Source organism: Stenella coeruleoalba, assembly GCF_951394435.1.
Source record: "Stenella coeruleoalba genome assembly, chromosome: 10".
Lineage (NCBI taxonomy): Eukaryota > Metazoa > Chordata > Mammalia > Artiodactyla > Delphinidae > Stenella > Stenella coeruleoalba.
Window position 1 is genome coordinate 47,974,967 of NC_137156.1, and position 18,067 is coordinate 47,993,033.

Below are 18,067 nucleotides of genomic sequence, written 5' to 3' on the forward strand. Positions count from 1 at the left end.
TTCGGCATATGGTTGTCCTCAGCCGAACACTGCTCTCAGCTCTTAGAAGCGACGGGCGGTCCCTCGTGTTCATTTTGTATCCCAGTGCAGACCTGTTTGTCCTAAGACACCAGAAATGCTTCCTACACTTAAAGCACCGCTTTGACAAACGCTGCCTGGAACATGTTGCCTGCCTATCTGTGTGACGAACAAAACAGTGCCTTAGCTTGGAGTCAGTCCTCCTATATGTTTGGCTTACCGACGATTGCTGAGGGATGAGCACCTAGCAGGGAGTGAAAGGCCACGTTTTCCTCACGGGGGTGGGGATATTACTTGTCCTCAGAAAGGCAATTCTGCAATGAAGAAAAGATAGGCCACTACACTGTTCATCAGGTAACCTTGAGGCCACATGTCGTCATTCCAGTGTGCCAAATAAACTTCCCATCACGCTTCAGTTTCCAAGGCGAGGGTACAGTGTCTTATGCTGCAGTTTCTGACTCCCTACTGGACGTTCAGCTGACCACCTAGACCCTTTATTGAGTAAACTTTGTGATACACTTTGTGATATGGGGTCGTGATTGTGGTGAAAGGATTAGCAAGTCATGGGTTAGTGAGGCCGGGGTGTACAATGTATCTCCAGAATACCTGGCTTTCAAGGGAGAGCCTGAAAATTTTCAGGCTACACTGAAAGTCCAGTGGCCGCCTGGGGTAAATTGCATCACGTGCGAGTTCCCTGAAGGCGGGGTCGAATCACTGTATGTTTTGTGTGCTCTGGGCTCGGCAGAAAAGCAGACACGTTTTGCATGAAGGAATGAACAGAACGCTGATAGCTGGCTGTTTCTAAGCTATCCCAATCTAGGTGTTTCTCCGACGAAGCCCTTCACTGCCCATGACTCGGCATCTAGCTCCTGCCAGCGGTGCATTGCTCACAACTCCCTGAAGACACAGGAGGCCCTTTTAGTCCGTTTCGGATCCTAGTGCAGCCCCGCGACTCAAGAGAGGACCTGATATGCTTCCTAGGGTTCGAGAAACCCAGGGACTAAGGCTGCATGGGGTCTGTCGCATGCCTACCTCGTTCATGAGAAAACCTGAACATTAGCTTAAGGCCAGAGGCCCCGTGTGGTTCTCCCCTTCCCTGAGGACAACCGAAGTAGGAGCATTTACCGAGGAACGGCAACATTCAATTTCCTTCCAGGAAACTCGTCATCACAAAGGCAACTTTTCTATGTAGAGAAATTGTGCAACAACTACGATCAGAACTTTGTTGTAAACGTGATTGAGAAAGGCTGCCATTGCACTATGGATGAGCCACGTCTCTCATGCAGAAACTATTGATGTTTGTTACAAGCCTGGGAAAGTAACTTTTATGAAACCTGTGCATTTTGCCTAGGGATTGTAGACCATGTTTTCTGACTCGAGAGTGAAATGTGTGGAAATCTGTAAAACGACTTTTCTAGGGTTTCATGGAAAGCTGCCTGAAGTCCTGTGTTCAAACCGACCAAGGTGTGATGAGAGACTTTTAGCCTTCAGAGAAAGGCTGTGTTCCCATTCAGTCAAGGTATGTTTACTCATTAGCTGGTATAAAGTTGTTGTAGGCACTGTGTGCCCTTTTACTCTTAGGACTCAGTTCATGTAGCTGAATCAGGTGGGGTTTTATTTCACAGCTTTTTGAAACTAGTGTTTGCATAAGCCACTTGGAATCTTCCATTAAAAACAAGTACCTAAATAAGAACAGAAGAACATTCTTGTTTAGGTCGTATGAAACAAATAGTGACCCTTTGTCTTCTCATGACCTTTTTACCAAGCCAGGAGCAGAAAGGTTTTCCAACACTGTTCTCTGAAGGCAAGTTCATGTTGGAAGTGATGTACGTTGTGATTCATTCCAAAACACCGTCAACCTTACCTTTGCTTGTTCTCCGTGAAGTTGAGCACATTGAAGAGTCCTCCATGAGCTTGGTAGGTAAACCCCTGAAGAAATCATATGAGACAAGGTTCGTCCCATTGCGAATGTAGCCAACAGTTTCCTTCCAGAGGAAAAAACCACTATGCCCTTTGTTCTCTGACAGAGTGGAAGGTATATTGGAAGTGTGATGCATATAGTATATTCTTTAGGAGATCTACTATTCTGCTCAATCTAGAGAAAGTTGTAATCTGTGTGAAGGTCTGTGTTCCAAATGTAAGAGAAATGCCCATTGCACTGTGATGAGGTTTGTCTGCCATGCACCAGATGTTTGTGTTTCTTACATGCCAGGTGAATGAATGTTTATAGAGCCTGTTTCTTCTGGAAAGCAAATTGATACTGAAATTGGGAGTTGCTCGTAAAATAGGTGGAGGCCTGCACACCAACCTTCCTAGGGTTTCATGGAAAGCTGTATGAAGCTCTGGTCTCAAACAGCCAAAGAGGACTGAAAACATTTCAGCCTGCAGGAAAAGGCTGTTTTCCCATTAAGTCAATGTATGGTTTCTGACAAGCACTTTTAGGCACTTTTCCTTTCACTGTTAGGAACTCTCCCCAGTGGCTGAAGCAGGTGGAGTTTTATTTTACAACCTTGTGACCCTAGTGTCTGGAGGAAATTTAAAACTGCACCTTGCTTACAGTACCCTTAGTTTCCTGCTTTTTAATCATCACACAAACATGGACAACTCTTCAAAATTCTATTAGGCTGAGCTTTTTCTACTTACAAAACTGTTTACCCTTTGGACCTCTTTGTAATTTGTCTATAACTGCTTTTTGATATGCTTATTGAAGTTCAGGGAATATTAGCATAACACTGCTAGATTTCATTGAAGGTGTTTGCACAAAAAGGTATTGGGGGGAAAGTGCTGGTATATACCAGCCATAAAGGGGTTAAAAAGGGAAAGTCAATTAAAACAGTTGGGTTCCATAAGTATTTGGTGCCTGTTATGTGGTAAGTGCTCACCTGGCAAGGTATAACGTGTTGGAATGACATGGGTCTTGCCTCTTTTACCTCAAAGTCTAAAATATAAACAAATAATTTTAATAAATTGTGATAAATCAGGCATTAGAGGTATGTACAAATATTACAGGAAAATAGGTAGAGAAGCAATTATTTTTTCAGTTCTCAATAAGCAAGAGAGAAGGGAAGCAGAACCTGATATAAGGCAAAAGCATAAATACATTTTTTTGGAAATGGTCCCTAGAAACACAAGTGGGTAATGGGAAGAAAAGAGGGAAAGGAAATAAAAAAAGATGCATGTTATTAAAATCAGTCCTGCTGGAGGAACTTGGAGCCCGTGTGCAGCATACGTCTTGTAGTTATTCCTCCTAAAAAGCCATCCTGCTGGCTATTGGTGAGAGCTGCTGCTGAGTCCAGTGAGAGAGACATTGTGTTCATTCCCTTGTTTGTGGCCAGCCTTACACATAAGCAGAATGGACTCCATGGCCAGAGTCCAGTCTTCAGAGACTCTCTTGAAGAGTCAGATCATCTGGCATTTGGAAATCAGGTTGGCATGCCCAGATATAGGTGCCAAGGTGATATGGGTAGGCTGATGATAGCATCTGCTAAAAGATGTGGCAATTGAACTGAACCCTGAAAGATGAGTAGTACTAAAGAGAGGAGAAGCCTTCATCAGGAAGGGGGAATGGCAGGAGTAGAGGATGAGAAACAACCATGCTACAATATGTTCCTGAACACAGTTTAGAAGGGATAAAATGCGTGGAAATGAGGTTGCAAAAGCCAGCATGTGGACGACTCGATATGTACACTGATGGCAATAAGAATCATCAGAAAAGAACAATTGGAGAAAAATGGAGAGCTTAAGGAAAGGGGGAGCATGGTCAATGATATTTTGTAATGTGTTTTTTCTCTCATATACCCATATCTGTTTCCACATACATTTTCAGATTGCCTGTGTGTTCTGTCTTACCCAATACCAAGGCATGGATTTCAAACGAAGATAAGACAAAGTCTGGTACATGAGGACCTGACATCATTGTTTTTCTCTCCTACGATCTTGAAAGAAGAGGTTATCTCATGTTTTCTTCACTTCCAGTGAGCCTCACCATGCCTGGCTCAGAGTAGACCCCTAATACACATTGTGAGAGAATGAATTATTTTATCACCTCTCAGCAATCCAAACGAAAAATAAAAGCATCAAGACACAAATTCCAGCCCTAGCTCTCGGATTCTTTAGATACAGGGAAGTTGTGAGAGATAATAATTAATAGTAAGAATAACAGCTAAGAAAAACAACTAACATTAAGCTAACATTAAGTGTTTTAGCATGTACAAGTATGTACACCTGTTTTGAGCATTTTACAAATATTAAAATTCAACATACCCCTATGAGTAAGGTACTGTTTTTATTCTTACAGATTTGGAAACTGAGGCACAGAGAAGTTAAATGACTATCTTAAGTGACGAAGTTGAGACTTGAACCCAAGTAAACTGGATGCAGCACTTGATACCATTTGTACTGTCTTTGTAATGAAGGAGACAATGCATATGATTATGACTTTACCCTAAGGGAAGCTGTAAAATCAACCCACTGTAAATTGTAAAACAAAGCTCCTGAGCAAAGGCAAGAAGAACTACAATCCTGCATCCTGTGGAACAAAAACCACACCCACAGAAAGAGAGACAAGATGAAAAGGCAGAGGACTATGTACCAGATGAAGGACGAAGATAAAAACCCAGAAAAGCAACTAAATGAAGTGGAGATAGGCAACCTTCCAGAAAACGAATTCTGAATAATGATGGTGAAGATGATCCAGGACCCCACAGAAAGAATGGAGGCAAAGATTGAGAAGATGCAAGAAATGTTTAACAAAGACCTAGAAGAATTAAAGAACAAACAAACAGAGATGAACAATACAATAACTGAAATGAAAACTACACTAGAATTAATCAATAGCAGAATAACTGAGGCAGAAGAACGGATGAGTGATCTGAAAGACAGAATGGTGGAATTCACTGCTGCAGAACAGAATAAAGGAAAAATAATGAATAGAAATGAAGACAACCTAAGAGACCTCTGGGACAATGTTAAATACAACAACATTTGCATTATAGGGGTCCCAGAAAGAGATGAGAGAGACAAAGCACCAGAGAAAATATTTGAAGAGATTGTAGTCGAAAACTTCCCTAACATGGGAAATAATAGCCACCCAAGTCCAGAAAGTGCAGAGAGTTCCATACAGAATAAACCAAAGGAGAAACATGCCGAGACACATAGTAATCAAATTGGAAAAAATTGAAGACAAATTCTTAAAAGCAGCAAGGGAAAACAACAAATAAGATACAAGGGAACTCCCATAAGGTTAACAGCTGATTTCTCAGCAGAAATCCTCCAGAAGGGAGTGGCATGATATACTTAAAGTGAGGAAAGGGAAGAACCTAGAACAAAGTTACTCTTCCCGGCAAGGATCTCATTCAGATTCAACGGATATATCAAAAGTTTTACAGACAAACAAAAGCTAAGAGAATTCAGCACCACCAAAACAGCTCTACAACAAATGCTAATGGAATTTCTCTAAGTGGGAAACACAAGAGAAGAAAAGACCTATAAAAACAAACTCAAAACAATTAAGAAAATGGTAATAGGAACATACATATAGATAATTACCTTAAACATGAATGGATTAAATGCTCCAACCAAAAGACACAGGCTTGCTGAATGGACACACACACAAAAAAAGACCCACATACATGCTGTCTAAAAGAGACCCACTTCAGACCTAGGGACACATTCAGAATGAAAGTGAGGGGATGAGAAAAGATATTCCATGCAAATGGAAATCAGAAGAAAGCTGGAGTAGCAATACTCATATCAGATAAAATAGACTTTAAAATAAAGAATGTCACAAGAGACAAGGAAGGGCACTACATAATGATCAAGGCATCAATCCAAGAAGAAGATATAACAATATTAAATATATATGAACCTAACATAGAAGCACCTCAATACATAAGGCAACTGCTAACAGCTATAAAAGAGGAAATTGACAGTAACACAATATTAGTGGGAGACTTTAACACCTCCCTTAAACCAATGGACAGACCATCCAAAATGAAAATAAAAAAGGAAACAGAAGCTTTAAATGACACAATAGACCGGATAGATTTAACTGATATTTATATGACATTCCATCCAAAAACAGCAGATTACACTTCTCAAGTGCGCACGGAACATTCTCCAGGATAGATCACATCTTGGGTCACAAATCAAGCCTCAGTAAATTTAAGAAAATTGAAATAATATCAATCATCCCTTCTGACCACAACACTATGAGATTAGAACTCAATTACAGGGAAAAAACCATAAAAAACATAAACACATGGAGACTAAACAATATGTTACTAAACAACCAAGACATCACTGAAGAAATCAAAGAGAAAATCAAAAAATACCTAGAGACAAATGACAATTAAATATGACGATCCAACACCTATGGGATGCAGCAAAAGCAGTTCTAAGAGAGATATTTACAGCTATACAAGCCCACTTCAAGTAACAAGAAAAATCTCAAATAAACAAACTAACCTTACACCTAAAGGAACTAGAGAAAGAAGAACAAACAAAAGCCAAAGTTAGCAGGAAGAAAGAAATCATAAAGATCAGAGCAGAAATAAATGAAATAGAAACAAAGAAAACAATAACAAGGATCAATAAAACTAAAAGCTGGTTCTTTGAGAAGATAAACAAAATTGATAAACCATTAGCAAGACTCATCAAGAAAGAGAGGGAGAGGACTCAAATCAATGAAATTAGAAATGAAAAAGGAGAAGTGGGCTTCCCTGGTGGCGCAGTGGTGGGGAGTCCACCTGCTGATGCAGGGGGCGTGGGTTCGTGACCTGGTCAGGGAGGATCCCACGTGCCACAGAGCGGCTGGGCCCGTGAGCCATGGCTGCTCAACCTGCGCGTCCAGAGCCTGTGCTCTGCAACGGGAGAGGCCACAGCAGTGAGAGGCCCACATACTGCACAGAAAAAAAAAAAAAAGGAGAAGTTACAACAGACACCGCAGAAATACAAACCATCCTAAGAGATGACTACAAGCAATTCTATACCAATAAAATGGACAACCTGGAAGAAATGGACAAATTCTTAGGTATAACCTTCCAAGACTGAGCCAGGAAGAAACAGAAAATATGAACAGACCAATCACAAGTAATGAAATTGAAACTGTGATTAAAAATCCTCCAACAAACAAAAATCCAGGACCAGGCTTCACAGGTGAATTCTATCAAGCATTTAGAGAAGAACTAACACCCATCCTTCTCAAACTCTTCCAAAAAATTGCAGACGAAGCAACACTCCCAAACTCATTCTATGAGGCCACCATCACCCTGATACCACAACCAGACAAAGACACTACAAAAAAAGAAAATTACAGACCAACATCACTGATTAATATAGGTGCAAATATCCTCAACAGTATACTAGCAAACAGAATCCAACAACATTATTAAAAGGATCATACACCATGATCAAGTAGGATTTATCCCAGGGATGCAATGATTCTTCAATAATGCAAATCAATCAATGTGATACCATATTAACAAATTGAAGAAGAAAAACGATATGATCATCTCAATAGATGCAGAAAAAGCTTTTGACAAAATTCAGCACCCATTTATGATAAAAAAATCTCTGCAGAAAGTGGGCATAGAGGGGACCAACCTCAACATAAAAAAGGCCATATATGACAAACCCACAGGAAACATCCTTCTCAAAGTTGAAAAACTGAACGCATTTCTTCTAAGATCAGGAACAAGACAAGGAGGTCCGCTCTCGCCATTATTATTCAACATAGCTTTGGAAGTCTTAGCCACGGCAATCAGAGAAGAAAAAGCAATAGAAGGAATCCAAATTGGAAAAGAAGTAAAACTGTCACTCTTTGCAGATGACATGATACTATACATACAGAATCCTAAAGATGCCACCAGAAAACTACTCAAGCTAATCAATGAATTTGGTAAAGTTGCAGGTTACAAAATTAATGCACAGAAATCTCTTGCAATCCTATACACTAATGATGAAATATTTGAAAGAGAAACTAAGGAAACACTCCCATTTACCATTGCAACAAAAAGAATAAAATATCCAGGAATAAACCTACCTAGGGAGACATAAGACCTGTATGCAGAAAACTATAAGACACTGATGAAAGAAATTGAAGATGATACCAACAGGTGGAGAGATATACCATGTTCTTGGATTGGAAGAATGAATATTGTGAAAATGACTATACTACCCAAAGCAATTTACAGATTCAATGCAATCCCTATCAAATTACCAATGCCAATTTTTACAGAACTAGAACAAAAAGTCTTCAAATTTGTATGGAGGCACAAAAGACCCTGAATAGCCAAAGCAGTCTTGAGGGAAAAAAATGGAGCTGGAGGAATCAGACTTCCTGACTTCAGACTACACTATAAAGCAACAGTAATCAAGTCAATATGGTACTGGCACAAAAACGGAAACATAGATAAATGAAACAGGATAGAAAGCCCAGAGATAAACCCATGCACCTATGGTCAACTAATCTATGACAAAGGAGGCAAGGATATACAATGGAGAAAAGACACCCTCTTCAATAAGTTGTGCTGGGAAAACTGGACAGCAACATGTAAAAGAATGAAATTAGAACACTCCCTAACACCATACACAAAAATAAACTCAAAATGGATTAGAGAACTAAATGTAAGACCGGACACTATAGAACTCTTGGAGGAAAACATAGGAGGAACACTCTTAGACATAAATCACAGCAAGATCTTTTTTGATCCACCTCCTAGAGTAATGTAAATAAAAATAAACAAATGGAACCTAATGAAACTTCAAAGCTTTTGCACAGCAAAGGAAACCATAAACAAGACGAAAAGACAGCCCTCAGAATGGGAGAAAATATTAGCAAATGAATCAACAGACAAAGGCTTAATCTCCAAAATGTATAAACAGCTCATGCAGCTCAATATTAAAAAAACAAAAAACCCAATCCAAAAATGGGCAGAATACCTAAACAGACATTTCTCCAAAGAAGACATACAAATGTCCAAGAAGCACATAAAATCTGCTGAAGATCACTAATTATTAGAGCAATGCAAATCAAAACTACAATGAAGTATCACCTCACACCAGTTAGAATTGGCATTAGAAAATCTACAAACAACAAATGCTGGAGAGGGTGTGGAGAAAAGGGGAGCCTCTTGCACTGTTGGTGGGAATGTAAATTGATACAGGCACTATGGAGAACAGAATGGAGGTTCCTTAAAAAGCTAAAGATAGAATTACCATATTATCCAGAAATCCCACTATGGGGCATATATACAGAGAAAACCATAATTCAAAAACACCCATGCACACCAATGTTCATTGCAGCACTATTTACAATAACCAGGTCATGGAAGCAACCTAAATGCCCATTGACAGACAAATGAATAAAGAAGATGTGGTACATATATACAATGGAATATTACTGAGCCATAAAAAGGAATGAAATTGGGTCATTTGTTGAGACGTGGATAGATCTAGAGACTGTCATACAGAGTGAAGTAAGTCAGAAAGAGAAAAATATCATATATTAACGCATATATGTGGTACCTAGAGAAATGGTACAGATGAACCAGTTTCCAGGGGAGAAATTGAGACACAGATGTAGAGAACAAATGTATGGACACCAAGCAGGGAAAGCAGCAGGGTGGTGGGGGTAGTGGTGTCATGAATTGGGCGATTGGGATTGATATGTATACACTGATGTGTATAAAATTAACGACTAATAAGAACCTGCTGTATAAAATATAAAAACACAGAAAAAGCTCCCATGTTTTCCATGATTTCCTTTCTCACTTATATGTCCTCTCATCATAGCAGCCCTTGTTGTAGTCTTAGACCTTGACTAGCCTGAAGGATGATTAGATTTAAAAGACTGTGTGTCTTTTATATATGTATGGAAGAAATCATACCATGTGTATATGTGAGAATCCCGAAGAAAAGAAAAAAACTAATGATGGAAAGGAGAGGAAAGACAGTTTCCTGGACAGTCTCTGAATATGTGAGAAGAAATGCATCTAGTGGACAAGGAAGGGACTGGTTTTAAGACAAGGATGGTTTAACCCTGGGAGTAAGAGGGAAGGTCGAGTGATAGGCACTGAGGCAAGAGTTGGGTAGATATAATAGAAAGAGTAAGTGAAAGTGCTTCCAGTTGCTTGTGGAAGAGTAATCAGAGTTATCAGTAAGAGTGAAGATGGAGGAGGAGGTAATAAAGATTGGAAAAATGATAATTAGAGTGAAATAAGTAAAATTACTTACAGGAGGTTGTGAGAGTAAAGGGCCCTAGAACCATACAGTAGTACTGATAAGTGGCACCAATTTGTGCTTCATGAGACCAGCTGACAGGATTGTATGGTTTTCTCTGACCAGGTCTAGGGTTGGAAATGTGGTGGTGGGGGTGACAGGTTGATGTAATCAGGGTAGGGGTTTGCCAGGTAATAAAGTTGATCATGAATACAAGGAAATAATTTTAATGATGATCCATAGAATCTATGCTGAATAGGAGGGAAAATAAAGCTATGAGCAAAACAAGGGATGGTGAAAATGTGGCAGACTCAATTGACTGTAGGACAAGTGAGGTCAAATAAATGTTGAAAGTGGGGTGTGTTTTACAGTATCCCAAAATTCAATGGCTTAATACAACAATAATTACTCTCACTCTTTTGGCTACAGTTCCACTGGGGATTGATTAATCTAGTCTGGGATTCCCTGGGCCTGCCTCCAAACTACAAACTGAGATTTGTTTCATGTACCGCTCATCCCCCTTTGAACCAGAAGGGCATGTTTTTTTTCATGGAAATGGCAAAAATATATGATATGCCCCACCACACAAAGACATACCAACAACTGTTGCAACATGTGCTGTTAATATCTGTAGTGCATCACATGATAGAGCTGATATCAGTAAGGCGAGAGAGTCAGAGCAAACGACTCAACCCAGTAATCTATCACATCCCATCAAGTTGGGAGTCTTTGGGAATTAACACATTGTTTATGCATACACTTCATTTGTTCTTAGGATGAGTGTTTTATTTTTAATTTTATTGGAGTATAGTTGATTTACAATGTTGTGTTTGTTTTAGGGGTACAGCAAAGTGATTCAGTTATACGTATACATATATCCATTCTTTTTCAGATTCTTTTCCATATAGGCTATTACAGAATATTGAATAGCATTCCCTGTGCTATACAGGGTCCTTGTTGGTTATCCCTTTTATATACATTAAGTCCCCTACATAAGAACGAGTTCTGTTCTCAGAGCATGTTCATAAGTCCAATTTATTTGTAAGTCTAAAGAAGTTAGCCTAGGTACCCAACTAACACAACTGGCTATATAGCACTGTACTGTAATAGGTTTATAATACTTTTTACACAAATAATACATAAAAAACAAACACACAAAAGAAGAAAATATTTAATCTTACAATACAGTACCTTGAGAAGTACAGTAACAGCTGGCATACAGGGGCTGACATCAAGTGAACAGGCAAGAAGAGTTACTGACTGGAGGAGGGAGAGGAGGTGGGAGATGGTAGAGCTGAAGGATCATCAGCAACAGAGATGGAGGGCAAACTGCAATTTCACTCATGCCTGACATTGATGGAATGCACTTTGCATTTTTGAAAGTTCACAGCTTGAAAGTTCGTATGTAAGGAACTTACTGTATAGTAGTGTGCATATGTTAATCCCCAAATCCTAATTTATCCTTCCCCACTATGCTTCCCATTTGGTAACCATAAGTTTGTTTTTGAAATCTGTGAGTCTGTTTCTGTTTTGTAAATAAGTTCATTTGTATCATTTTTTAAAATTCGATTCCACATATGAGTGATATCATATGATATTTGTCTTTGTCTGAATAACTTCACTTAGTAGAATCATCTCTATGTCGATCCATGTTGCTGCCAGTGGCATTATTTCACTCTTTTTTTATGGTTAATAGTCCATTGTATATATACACCACATGTTCTTTATCCATTCCTCTGTTGATGGACATTTATGTTGCTTCCATGTCTTGGATATTGTAAATAGTGCTGCAATGAACATTGGGGTGCATGTATCTTTTGGAATTATGTTTTTCTCTGGATATATGCCCAGTAGTGGGATTGCTGGATCATATGGTAGTTCTATCTTTAGTTTTTTAAGGAACCTCCATACTCTTCTCTGTAGTGGCTGTACCAATTTACATTCCCACCAACAGTGTAGCTGGGTTGCCTTTTCTCCACATCCTCTCCAGCATTTATGGTTTGTAGACAATAACTTGTCAGATGATGGCCATTCTGACCAGTGTGAGATAATACCTCATTGTAGTTTTGATATGCATTGTTGTAGACAACATAAAGCTTGGTGTTCCCTCAATTGACCCATGGAAACGTTAACCAATAGGTAAAGGACTGGGAAGCTTCTGTCCACTTTCCCAGAAGAGTGGTGTGTGTGCTGTGCTGGGAGGAGGGCAAGTGTAGGGAGTCTACTCCCTACCTTTCCTACTGAATACTTTAAGAGCATGGCCACAAGTGAGTGATTTTCCTCCTCACATAGGTGCCCAGGGAGCAAGCAGATTTTGAACAAGTACTTCACTACCACTCCCTGCCTTTCTGCACCACTGACTTTGGAATACACTTTCCAAACTGGAGCACCTGTTGTCAAAACGTTAATGGTGTTATTGATGATGAGGCCCAACCAGGCAGGTGACACAGGAACAAAAGGGAACATGACAATCTCTGAAGGTAGTCATAGAAAATTTTCCAATGTTCTTAATGTGTAACTTACCAGAGAGGTTGTAACTGAGCAGGACCCTGTGGGGACTTCCTGGGGCAGACTGCTCACCTGTATCTTCTGCTTTAGCTCCTCTCTGAAGTACCTAAACCATAGTATCTGATGCACATTTCCTGAGTTGTCTTACAGATGTGAAAACCCCCACCAAATGGAAAATGTTAACTACTTGATGACAATGAGCACATAGCCCCCAGACCTACTGGAGCCTAAGGATTGATAATGTTAAGCCCTGTGACAGTGTTAATGCCCTGTTACCTCACCATCAACCAATCAGAGAATTGTGCACAAGCTGATCACACACACTGTGACCCCTCTCCTTCACCTGGCCTTTAAAAATGCTTTGCTGAAACCCATTGGGGAGTTTGGATGTTTTGAGCACTAGCTACCTGGACTCCTTGCTTGGCACACTGCAATAAATGCTGCACTTTCCCAGTGTCAATATATTGGTGAGCGGACTTAAGTTTGGTTCCATAACAATGTTGGTAAGCATTTTGCCAACTAAAAATTTGCACTTGCCATCTTTGCCATCTACATCTACAAGGATCAAATAATGAACTGCTGCAGCTGCTGACTTTCAACACCCTCTGAATGGAGTTTAGGGTAGAGATCAGGAAGGAGGCACTCTGTGTTCTGGGAAAAACTGACAGAACAGGTCTTCTAACAGATATTTTCAGGAGAAGATTTTATGAGCCCAATTCTTGCATCTTCTCATATCTAGTAAAGCACTAAAATCCTTCTGGTGATGTCTGCTCCTCATGACTAGCAGTAACCTTCACAAGACTAGCAGAAACCTTCTGCATAAATATGTGCTTGATGGCATGTACCCCACCCCCTTCACCAAAATCACATGTATACTGACCTTCCCTCCTACTGCTTTGGAGAAGTTTCTGAGCACTATCTGAAATGCTGTCTCTGGACTATAGTCCTCATTTTGCCCCAAGTAAAGGTTAATTCACAACTCTCACATTGTGCACTTTTTTTCAGTTGACAATTTGAAGAGATTTAGTAGTCATTTGTTATGTATTTCATGCTAAAACTTATATATATCTGTCATGAGAATTCATTTTTTGAAAAAGCAGAAGATAAGATCATCTAAAAGGTTCATGGTAGGATTAATCAGCATAATTCAAAAGCATTTTAAGAATAAATTAGCAAAGTAATGTTCATTACTTTGGTTGAGGTTGTTTGAAAGAAACAAATATTCTCAAAGGAAAACTAGTGAGGACGTGGGAGAATAGCAGCCCATGTCTCTTACAGACCAAATAACAGTCAGCAGACTCTATCTGTTCTAGACAGCAGGGAGGTCTTCCCCAGGAGGAAGTTATTCTGTTTGTGTGGTGAATAAAGGCAGAGGAAGACAATTTCCTCCCTAAGGGTTCTCCCTGCTTGCTGCGATTTCCTCTCCTGTTCTTGGAATTCTGACCTGACTTCATCTAAAGTATAACAATAAATCACAGAGAGAGGCAGCTGGTTACCCAGGGGCAGGAAGGAATGTCTCCAAGTTACTTTAGAAGGCTAGGGAGGTGCTGTGGACTGTTAGTTTATCCTTTGTTTTTGCTGCTGATTTCTGTTATCCCACTGACAGCTACAGGAAGCAGGGAGTGTGGTCCCAACCATCAGATCATTATGCCCAGTTTAATTTCTGCTTAATGGGGATGCTATACCAGGACACCCCACAGTGACATCAATCAATGAATCATTTCCTTGGGCATGTGTACCATTAAGTGATTGTCAATCCACATTCTTTGTCACCAAAAATTTAAGCTAATATTAATTTGGCCTCTTATATTCTGCCAGTGCCTTATGGGGGCTTTCCCAGAAGTGTGTCCTGAGATGTGGGACACATTCATCAGTAGGTGTTACCAGGGAAACTGTGAGAGGAGAGGTGAGACAGGGGCAGGATGGGAGGCAGGCACAGTGCTGTGGAGGGTGGCTTTGACTCCGTGGTGCAGGGAACTGTGAAAGAGTGAAGAGTACCCTCAGAGCTGTCTCAGTCAGAGGTGAGGGTGCTGGAGGACTTGCTTCCCTGTACCAGTTGTTACCATTGCCAGCAGGCAAAATGGGTTCTAGCAAGTTCCCCCTGAGGACAGTTCCTCAGACATGCAGGCTGTCGGGAGAGAAAGTGCATCAGGAGGCCACACACACAGAAATAGTCCGAGGGCCCTGGGTCTGTGGGGCCTGGGTGGAGTCTGGCTGATACAGTACTGAGTGGCTTACTCCTATTGTAGTGCTTAGCTCTTGCATCAACTCTAGATTCTGTAACCTTTTAAAGCGAAATCTACTATTATCTCCATTATATAGATGTGGAAGCTAAACCTTAGAAATGTTAAGTCCTTGGTCTGAAGTCATCCAAGTAGAAAATCATGGAGCTGGCATTCAAACCCAAGTCTATGTGAGCCAAGGGCCCAAATCCTTAATCAACTTTACTTCTTGTTCCATGTGAAAATAAATTTAGACTTTAAGTAATTTGTTTCCTGAGCAATTCACAATATTTATACCTATATGTTCATTAGGAAAATTGCAACAAATTTTCTGAGTTATATAAACAACGTTTTGCACATACCAAAAATGGTTAAAATGTCTGCATGGTTCAAGAGACAAAAACAGTGTATGTACACAATTAATTCATGACATTTAGTCTTTAGAGTATGACAGCAAATTAAATCGGTGTTATAAGGGCAGTTTCATATAAAGAGTGAAATGAGTATAAAATTATATACACTTAATCTTGAGAAGAGAGGAATAATCTTTAACTTTGGGTGACATTTTCCTGTATTCATTGCTTATGAGGTATTTTTTTAAGATTGCAATTTGTAGCTATATAGAGCTATATTCTATAATTCACTTATTTAATTCCTGTTCTCTGCTATAAAAACATAATTACTGAGAACAATCAATTTGTTCCCATTTGATAAAGGATTAAATCAAGCACACTGCATCAAGGTAGAAGTATGTGGGGGATGTTAACTGTGATGCTACTGAAAGCCCCTCTGGCTTCTGGAAGAAGTAGAATTTCTGTTTCTGCTTCTCATGTCAGTGACTGAGGTTGGTTTGCCTATTTTCTGGATTAGATCTATTTTTCAAATAGCCTGTTGAAGGCATCTAACTGAATCTTGGGACAGAGACTGAAAATGTTCTAAGAATTCAGGTCCTGTAGTCTGAGGTTATTTTCATGAGACTACCTCACACAATTCTTTCTTCTCCAGGTATTTTGATATTGTGATGTTTCATATTTCATGACCCCAGTTTTTCAGGTCTACCTGTATCTGTGGCTTTGGTATTTCTCTCTGTGACAGACATCCTAAGGTGACCCCAATCATTCATTCTATTGTATAATCCCCTCCCCTTGTGTGTAGGCTACACCTGTGACTTGCTTGTAACAACTAGAATATGGTAAAGGTGATGGACTTTCACTCCCTTGACTTGGTTATATTATAAAACTGTCTTATGAGAAAGAGAGAGATAGATACAGACAGACAGAGAGAGGGAGACTGACTTTCCTACTGGCCTTGAAGAAGCAAGCTGCCTTGATGTGAACTGTCTTGTCTATAGAAAGGGTCACCAGGCAGGGGACTAGAGGCAGCATTCAATTACTGAGACCTTGTCCTACAAATACAAGGAACTCAAGTCTGTCCAAAATTGCATGAGCTTGGAAGAGGATCCTAAGGCTCTGAGGAGACCCCAGACCATGGCCCACACTTTGATTCCAGGCTATGAGAGAACTCACTTGAGGTGTGCTCAAATTTCTGATCTCCAGAAATTGTGAGAGAAAAAGAAAAAGTGTGTACTTTCCAACTGCTAAGTGTATAGCAATTTGTTATACAGCAATAAAAACCTGATACACCTGCCCACACTAACGTTGGGTTTGAACGTGTGATCTGATTTAGCCAGTGGAATGGGGAAAACGATGTAAGCAGGGGCTTGACAAAGGTGTCTTGCATTTCGACATTCTTTAACTCTTGCTACCAGCACAAAAACAATACATCTGCTAGGTTACTGGAGGGATGTGAGGGACACATGGAAGAGAGCTACCCTGTCCTCTCTGGGTCCATCCTAGACCAGCCAGACTCTGACAACCAGCCAGCTGATCATAGACACATGAGGGAGCCCTGCTCAGAACAGCAGAACATCACCCAGCTGACCCACTGACTAGAGAATAAATTCTTGTCAGTTTAAGTCACTAAGTTTAAGGTGCCTGATTGTAACATTTGTAACAACAGATAATTGCTATGCTTTCCATTGCTTCAGGACATATTTGAGCTTGGACACATATGTGATTGCCTGCTTGGAACTTTTTTAAAAAAAGACACTTAAAACACTTAAAAGCATAAAAGCAGAGACTGAGGGAGCTGCTGAGAGAAAAATATGACCACTTGTAAACTCTTGATGGAAGAGAAATTCTTTTCCAATAAGGTTGAAAATACATTTTAAATTTTCTTTAGCATTTTACAGAGTTTAAGTGACAGCAAAGATAAAGGGTGCTTGCATCTTTTATATACATCTTTTACAGAACAGTCCCAGTTTTCTTCTCTTCCAAGGCCTCCAATCTCACCTTGGAGCCTCAGTGCTCACACAGGAGGACAGAGTTCCCTGCCCACTGTCCCTCCATGTCACAGATCTTCATAGAGCCTCAAGCATTCTCTTTCCCTGCAGGAAACCTGGTGACAGCCTGTTCCTCTGGCAGGAATGGTGAGAGGGCGTGTGGAGAAAGAAGAGAGGTCTGGGGATGGGGCTGGTAAGAAAAAGATGCTCTCTTTGAGGCTCAGAGCAAACTGGAAGTACTCTCCCATCCTGTGGGCACAGGCCTTCGTCTCAGACCCAGAGCTGTCCAGAAACTAGAAGCTCTGTGCAACGTGAGATTAGGGGTTGCACTTCTTTTTGATCCTCACAAACTCACCAGTGGGAAAAAGAGAATACAGGAAGCATTATAACTCAGTTTTGATCCACTAAATGTCAATAGACAAAATGCAATCAAAAGATTTTTCTTTTAAGTGATTTTCTTGATAATAAAATTTTTAAAAATAATTTTTAACCATTCAAACTTACAACCATTAAAAAGAAACTGAAATAGGGGTAAGTCTAACAAAGCATACATCTTGAAACTACACAAATCTGATGAAAGAAATCAAAGGAAATCTCAATAAACAAAGAGACATACTGAATTCATGAATTAGAAAACTACGTGGTAAAGATGTGAATTCCTAAAATTAGTACAAGGTTACAATTCCTATCAAAATCTCAACAACAATTTTTGTAGACATAGGTAAGCTTTTAAGTGATTTTGTTTTCCATTTTAGAAGAG